Genomic DNA, 8138 nt, shown 5'->3' on the forward strand with positions numbered 1-8138 from the left:
TGTGGAGTGCATTAAAATCTTCATCCTAACTTTCCAAAATTGGTAATTCACACCACAAAACATTGGTGGTCTATTTATGGAAACACCTTCCCCAAGGTAGTTTATCAGCCATTAAAACAGTTTTAAAAAGGACTTGATTATATTTCAAGAACCTAGCTCTTGATGCCAATTGTTAGAATTAATGGGCTAACCAAGAGGGGAGGTAAATTGTTTGTCAAAAGATTTTCGCAAAGATTGGCTAAGAATGAAGATTTATCAACAATCACAACAAGGACAATCAGGAAAGCCAAACAATCAAAGCAATTAAAATTGTTTGCAAAAGAAACAATCGGTTGAAATTTCGTTTTAACTGATTGTTTATAACAGTAGAGACAAAAATCAAATCAAACAATTTGTAATCAGTAAGAAAGAGAGAGAGAGAGAGAGAGAGAGAGAGGGAGATTACACAATCAATTTATACTGGTTCACTCAACCCCTGATCTACATCCAGTCCCCAGAACAACCAGTAGGTATTCCACTAACAATCAATCACAAATTACAAACAATCAACACCACAAAAAGGTGATCTTGATCACATAAGAACACTCACCCTCTTTTCTTTTCAGACAACCACATTCAGAACAACCTCTGACATTACTGTTGAATCAAGCGTGATCAAAGCATTGAAGAATCCAAATCCTAGCGTTTGATGGAAGGCTGAAGTTGCTTGAAGTTGTCGTTGTGTTTTAGAGTAGGATCTGGGGTAGTTTATATTTGTAATCCACTCTTTGTTGAATCTAAAGCTTAAGTGTTTTCAAATCTTTTAAGTTTAAAGTGTTTTTTAAACTAAGTGAAAAACAGCCTGTTGTTTTCTAGAAACAACTGATTGTTTTATACTTAGGTGTTTTTGAAAAGTTTGAAAACTGTTTTGGTTGGTTGACTTGCTGTCAAACCAAAACAACCGATTGATTCGCACTTTCAATCGATTGTTTGTTTGAAAATCCTAACAGAAACAATTTTGTTAGTTAAGTGAGTTTTAAATGATATTATAACTGAATACGCTCTTGCTTTAAATGCTTTGACCATTTTTTGAATGCTATAGATAGTTTGTTTAAGTTTTAGAACAAACAACAAGATAGAAAAACATATTTGAGTTTTTCAAAGTGCTTTCAAAGATTTGAGTTTTCACCTTTGAGCTTTGGTTTATCAAGAGAGAGTGGAATAGGATTACGTATGTATTGATTTCAGTTCATTCTGTAACAAGTTTAATTTGTTCTGAATACTTTGTACATTATGGTGTTCTAAAGCCAAGAAGGGTTGTGTGCTCTTGAGGTTGTCAAGATCAACATTCTTGGTGTGTGTGCTGAGCCAAAGGAAGTGTGTTTCTTGAGGGGTTTAAGGTCACTTCTTTGGTGGTGTGTGTATGTAATCTGGTTTTGATTACTTAGTGGATTACCCAGTGGTTTCTGGGAAACTGGATGTAGCTCTTGGTTTAAGAGTGAACCAGTATAAACTGTTTGTGCATCTCTTTCTTCCTCAAACTCTTTAAATTCAGTTGTTGTTATTTTTACTGGTATAAACAACCGATTGTTTCAACAAAACAACTGTACCGTCCTGGTAGTCGGAAGTGATGACGTGGCACCAAGCTACAGTGCAGGCGTGTTGACAAGGCGCCAGGTTGGCAGAAGAGGAGGAAGTCGGGGGGCTCGTGAAGTCGCCAGTTATTAAGTTGGCGTGTTCCGATCTCCAGCATCCCAAGCGATCGCCCAGTAGATGGTGAAGTCGCTAGATGTAAACTCAGGAGACCAAGCGATTGGAGATCGCCAGAGCAAGCACATCGCCGGAGATGAAGGTGGTGCAGATTATGAAGGCGGCCGGCGAGACCACAGGGAAGGTGTACGAGAGCACCCTAACTCGCCTATTCCAGTAAAGATCGCGCTCCCAAGTTAGCTATGCACTGGGCAGTACCATGCATAAATAACTTAGCCAAGAAGGGAGTCAGAAGCAGCGCCCAAGTCAAGGAGGCTCCAGATGATGGCACGTGTACGATTGGATGCGAGCCACGTGTCCAGGTCTGTAACTGCCAGGAGAGAGAAAGTGACCAGGTATATAAGAGTTCTCAACGAACTTTCTGAGGTACGCAAGTTCAGAATATACTCTTTACGCTTGCTGTTCTAGAGCTTACTGTGAGAGAGAACATTGCACGGTTCCTTGAGATTTCTTGAGTGTTCTTGCTCTTAGTATTTGGTGGTTCGGTCACTGACTTGGGCGTTGGAGTGCGATCGGCCGCAGCGGCGCCGCTCTGTTCTTTTGCAGGTTCTTGAGGTGGATCTTGAAGAAGGACGGAGGTTTGAAGCGGTGCACACGTTGATCCTTTGACGAGGCAGATTCCAACGTTCTGGTCAACAGGCAGGATCATCAGGCGCCCACCGTTGGACCGAGTAAAACCTGTTCCCATCTACAGCGTGAGTTCTTGGATGTTTTCGTGGTTTTCTGCGTGGTTGTGTGCTGGTGCAACCATCGTTCGCTGTTCGTTTGAGATTTGTTCGGTGTTTTCGCGTTTTCCACCGATCGTTTGGATTTTTGTCCGGTGAAGTGAAGTTTTCTACTGTTTTCGCGTGATTTGTTCGGAGGAGTTTGAGTCCCTTCGCTCGTTTGGTTATCCGTGGGAGAAGCGGTGGTTTCTGGTGGAGTTGCAGGTTTCTTTGGAGGTTCGCGGTGTTCTTGAGTTTCTTGCAGAGTTTCGCGCAGTTTTCCGATTGATCGCTGAATCGATCGTAGCTGGAGTAAGTGTTGTTCGCTGCATTCTGTGATTCGCCAAGTTTCATGAGAAAAATGAGAAGCAATCGTTCAAGTCCAGTTGCGCCAGTCGCTGCTGAAGGCGCCGCCGCCATGACCATGGCGCAGATGGTAGAGATTATGCGCTCGTTGCAGGCAACTGTGGAAGCCTCGCGCATAGAACAGGCGAGAATGCATGAGGACCTGGCCGCCTCTCGGGCCAGGAATGATGAGGTTAGCAAGGTGACGGAGGAGCTGTGTCAAGCTCTTCAGGAGCAGCAAGGGCGTTCTATTGCTGAAGAGGTCGCGCCGTCGTCGCCATCTCGTGTTTTTCCTATGCCTTTCGATCAGGCGATTACTGACACGCCTATTCCTACGAGTGTGGTTCCTGTTAAGGCTGTTTTCACCGGCGTGGAGGATCCTGAGGCTCATCTCACCACGTTCCATACGCAGATGATGCTGTCAGGGGGATCAGACGCCGTGTATTGCAAGATGTTTGTGAGCACGCTCCAGGGAACGGCACTGGAATGGTTTGTGAGCCTGCCTAACGGTCACATAACCAGTTTTCAGCAGTTCTCGAAGATTTTCGTCGAGCAGTACATCGTGAATAAGGCACCGCCCAGGGTGTCTTACGACCTGTTTGATATAAGGCAGTATCAGGGACTACCTAAATCGCTTTGGGGCGCAGATGGTCAGATCGCCGGCCAAAGATGAAGAAATGCTAGTCTATGCATTTAAGAAGGGCGTGCTGTCGGGACCATTCTGCGAGGCGTTGATCAGGGCACACCCCTCCACGTTTGCTGAGGTTAGGCGACTTGCGGTAGCCCACATCGCCGACGAGAGCGAAGTCGCCGAGAAGAGGGGAAGCGTGGCCCCCACTAGGCCACGCGCCCAGACCAGGATCCAGCCGCAGAGGGTGCTGGAGACAGCGGCGGCCAGAAGGGATCAGAGGACTCGCCATCCTTATGATCCAAGGAAGAACAAGGGCAGGGGCCAAGGACGCCAACAACCAGCACGCCGGGAATACAATCGCCCGCCTAAGCACAAGTTTGTCATGGGATTGGCGGATCTGATCGCCATTCCCAATATATCCGCTAGGTTGAAGGCGCCAGAAAAGGTGGGCGACAAGGTGCTGGGACCAAAGCCAGACGCCTGGTGTGAGTTTCACCAGGGCTTTGGCCATACAGTGGACTCGTGCTTAGCATTAGGATACCAGCTCGACGATCTGGTTAAGAGCGGGTTCCTAAACGACTATTTGCTGGATAGAAGGACGGGGGGCGCGTCGAGCTCCCAACCAGCAGGTGCTGAGGCTCAGCAGCACGAGATGCCCACGCATGGAGAGATCCACACCATTGCAGGGGGTTTCTCAGGAGGTGGATGCACCGCATCACAGAGGAAGAAGTACGCGAGGTCTGTGATGACGGTGGATATGTTTGAAGAACACTCGCCAGAAGTGGATATTACATTCACCAAGCAAGATCTCCGGGATGTTGTGCCTCATGACAACGATCCCATAGTAATTTCGCTGATAACAGCAGGAAGAAAGGTCCACAGGGTGCTAGTGGACCAAGGAAGCTCGGCAGATGTGATGTTTTGGCCGACTTTCACGCAGTTGGAGCTGCCCCTTGACCAGTTGAGGCCCTATGGAGGGTGTTTGTATGGTTTCGCTGGTGACCAAGTGGAGGTCAGGGGGTACATAGAATTAAGGACAACGTTTACAGACGTGGCAAGTTCAAGAACGGAGAAAATCAAATACCTCGTTGTAAACGCTCCTTCAGCATACAACATCCTGTTGGGAAGACCCACGCTCAACAGGATAGGTGCCATACCGTCGACCCGGCACATGAAGGTGAAGTTGTCGTCCATGGAGGGGGTGGTTATCACCATCAAGTCCGATCAGAAGGAAGCGAAGAAGTGCTATGAGAATAGCCTGAAAAACAAGAGATCGGTGAGTTACGTAACAACCACCCCGCCTCCTGGTGTGAAGCCCAGATCGACGGTAACAGAAGAGATCGCCGGAAGGGACGTGGAGATGGTGGACGCTGAGCTGGGGGAGGGGAACACTGGTCTGGAGGAGGAAGAGGCAAGGAATCGCCCTGAGGAAGCGAGAGAGCTGGGAATCGCCAGGGCGGTGATCGCTAGAGAAACCAGACCAAAACCCGTCGAGCAGTGGCTCGAGAGAGAAATCGGGGGAAAGATCTTCAAGCTGGGAAGATCCCTGGAGGTTGAGCTCCAGGACCAGATCGCCAAGGTGATTGAGCGGCATCTGGACGCGTTTGCATGGTCCGCTTCGGACATGCCCGGGATCGATCCCGACTTCTTGTGCCATCATCTGGCGATGGACAACTTGGTGAGACCAGTGCGACAAAGAAGAAGAAAGTTCAACGAGGAGAGGAGGCAGGCGATCAGGGACGAAACCCAGAAACTCCTCGCCGCAGGCCACATCAGGGAAGTCCAGTACCCTGAATGGCTGGCGATTGTCGTGCTGGTGAAGAAGAGTAATGGGAAATGGCGCATGTGCGTCGATTTCACTGACCTGAACAAGGCTTGCCCAAAGGATTCGTATCCTTTACCAAGCATAGACGCCCTGGTAGATAGTGCTGCAGGGTGTAAGTTGTTGAGCTTCCTGGATGCCTTCTCGGGATATAACCAAATCAAGATGCATCCCATGGATGAAGAGAAGACAGCCTTCATGACGGAGAGATCGTCCTACTGCTACAAGGTGATGCCGTTTGGGCTGAAGAACGCGGGGGCCACGTACCAGAGGTTGATGGATCGAGTACTTGCACCAATGCTGGGAAGGAACGTGCAAGCGTACGTCGATGACATGGTCGTGACCTCGCCAGAAAAGAGCAAGCACGTTGCAGACTTGGAAGAATTGTTCACGACGATCGCCAAGTTCAGATTAAAGCTTAATCCAGAGAAATGCATTTTTGGCGTGGAGGCTGGAAAGTTTTTGGGTTTCCTCTTGACTGAAAGAGGCATAGAGGCCAACCCTGATAAGTGTGCCGCCATCTTGGCGATGAGGAGCCCAGCTACGGTGAAGGAAGTTCAACAGCCAACGGGTCGGATGGCAACCCTGTCTCGCTTCGTGTCAGCTAGCGGAGAAAAGGGCCATCCCTATTTTCAGTGCTTGAGGCGCAATAACAAGTTTGCTTGGACGAAGGAGTGCGAGGAAGCCTTCGTCAAGCTGAAGGAATATCTGGCGAGCCCGCCGGTCTTGTGCAAACCGCTGGTAGGAACCCCTCCCAGGGTGTATTTTGCTGTAACTGAGAGGGCAGTGAGTGCGGTGCTCGCCCAGGATCAAGATCAGGCCCAGAAGCCTATTTATTTTGTGAGTAAGGTGTTGCAGGGCCTCGAAACGAAGGCTGCGCTGGCTGTGGTATTTTCGGCGAGGAGGTTGCGCCACTATTTCCATAGCTTCACCATACTAGTGATGACTGACCTGCCCATCCAGAAGGTCTTGAGGAAGCCCGACGTTGCAGGAAGGATGGTGAAGTGGGCAGTAGAATTGTCAGAGTTTGATATTAAATATGAGCCCCGAGGCCCGATCAAGGGGCAAATCTTTGCGGATTTCGTGGTCGAGCTCTCGTCTGAGGCGACACGAGTTGAAGGGGACGATTTCCGTTGGGTACTCTCGGTGGATGGATCGTCGAACCAGCAGGGTAGCGGTGCTGGAGTCATTTTGGAAGGACCCAACGGCGTGCTGATCGAACAATCTTTGAGATTTGCCTTCAAAGCCAGTAACAATCAAGCAGAATATGAGGCGCTGATCACCGGGATTTTGCTAGCCAAAGAGATGGGAGCCAGGGTGCTAATGGCTAAGAGTGACTCGCTGCTAGTCACCGGGCAAGTAACAGGCGAGTTCCAGGCTAAAGATCCACAAATGGCGACCTATTTGGAGTATGTGCAGGAATTGAAGAGTTTGTTTGCCTCCTTTGAAGTAGTGCATGTGCCCAGAGAGCAGAATGCCCGAGCTGACTTGCTAGCTAAGCTCGCCAGTTCAGGCAAGGGGGGTAGGCAGAGGACGGTGATTCAAGAAACTCTGAAGACGCCGAGAGCATTTGTGGCAGATCACCTGGTTCTTCAGATAAGCAAGTCGACGGAGAGAGCAGCGAGAAGTCATAAGTCCCTAACGCAAGAAACTTTGAGATCGCCGAGAATTAGAGCATGTCGAGGAGAGAAGGTGAACGTGACGCAGGTCTGCGCTATCCATGAACCAGACATCTGGATAACACAATACAAGCGATGCATGGCAGATGGCCTTCTCCCACTGGATCCGACAGAGGCTAGAAAGGTAAAGAAAAATTCTAGCAAGTACACATTGATTGATGGCGATCTGTACAGGTTTGGGTTCACTCACCCACTCCTGGAATGCGTACATGGCGAGAAGTGCACGAGAATCATGGCAGAGCTCCACGAAGGTATATGCGGAAGCCACGTCGGGGGTCGAGCTCTGGCCGCGAGGACTCTCCGTGCAAGGTATTACTGGCCATCGATGAGAGCAGACTGCAAGAAGTATGCCCAATGTTGCAAACAATGCCAACAGCACGCCGATTGGCACAAGGCGCCTCCCGAGGAGTTGAAGTCGATCTACAGCCCTTGGCCGTTTCATACTTGGGGAATCGACATCCTGGGACCATTCCTGCTGGTGATCAGGCAGATGAAGTACTTGGTGGTGGCGATTGAGTATTTCACCAAGTGGATCGAAGCAGAGCCAGTGGCCCAGATCACCGCACACAAGATCAAAGGTTTCGTGTGGAAGAATATTGTGTGCCGGTTTGGAGTGCCCAAGCGCCTGGTGTCAGACAATGGGACTCCGTTTGCAAGCCACTTGTTGAAGAAGCTGTGCGAAGGGGTGGGAATTCAACAAGTGTTTGCATCTGTCGAGCACCCTCAAACGAATGGCCAGGTGGAGTCAGCTAATCGAGTGTTGCTGAGAGGTTTGAAGAGAAGACTAGAGAAAGCCAAAGGAAGCTGGGCTGAGGAGGTACCCCGTATAGTCTGGGCGTACCACACCACCGAGCAGTCAGGAACCCATGAGACCCCGTTCAGCTTGGTCTATGGGTGTGATGCAATGATTCCAGTAGAAATCCAGGAGAGCTCGCCGAGATTCCAGAACTTTGTAGAGGAAGACTCGAATAAAGAGAGAAGGCTGAACCTGGATCTACTGGATGAGGTCAGGGAAGAGGCGAGATTGAAGGCTGAAGCGGTGAAGAGAAGGATTGAACGAAGATACAACTCGAAGGTGATGCCAAGACAGTTTAGAGAAGGCGACCTGGTGATGAGGAAAGCCCACCAGTACGAGATGGAGAATAAGCTGTCGCCCAAGTGGACCGAGGCGCTCGGGAACGGCGCCTACCGCTTAGAGACATTGGAAG

This window comes from Phaseolus vulgaris, chromosome 11, assembly GCF_051622355.1.
Source record: "Phaseolus vulgaris cultivar YP4 chromosome 11, ASM5162235v1, whole genome shotgun sequence".
Classification (NCBI taxonomy): domain Eukaryota; kingdom Viridiplantae; phylum Streptophyta; class Magnoliopsida; order Fabales; family Fabaceae; genus Phaseolus; species Phaseolus vulgaris.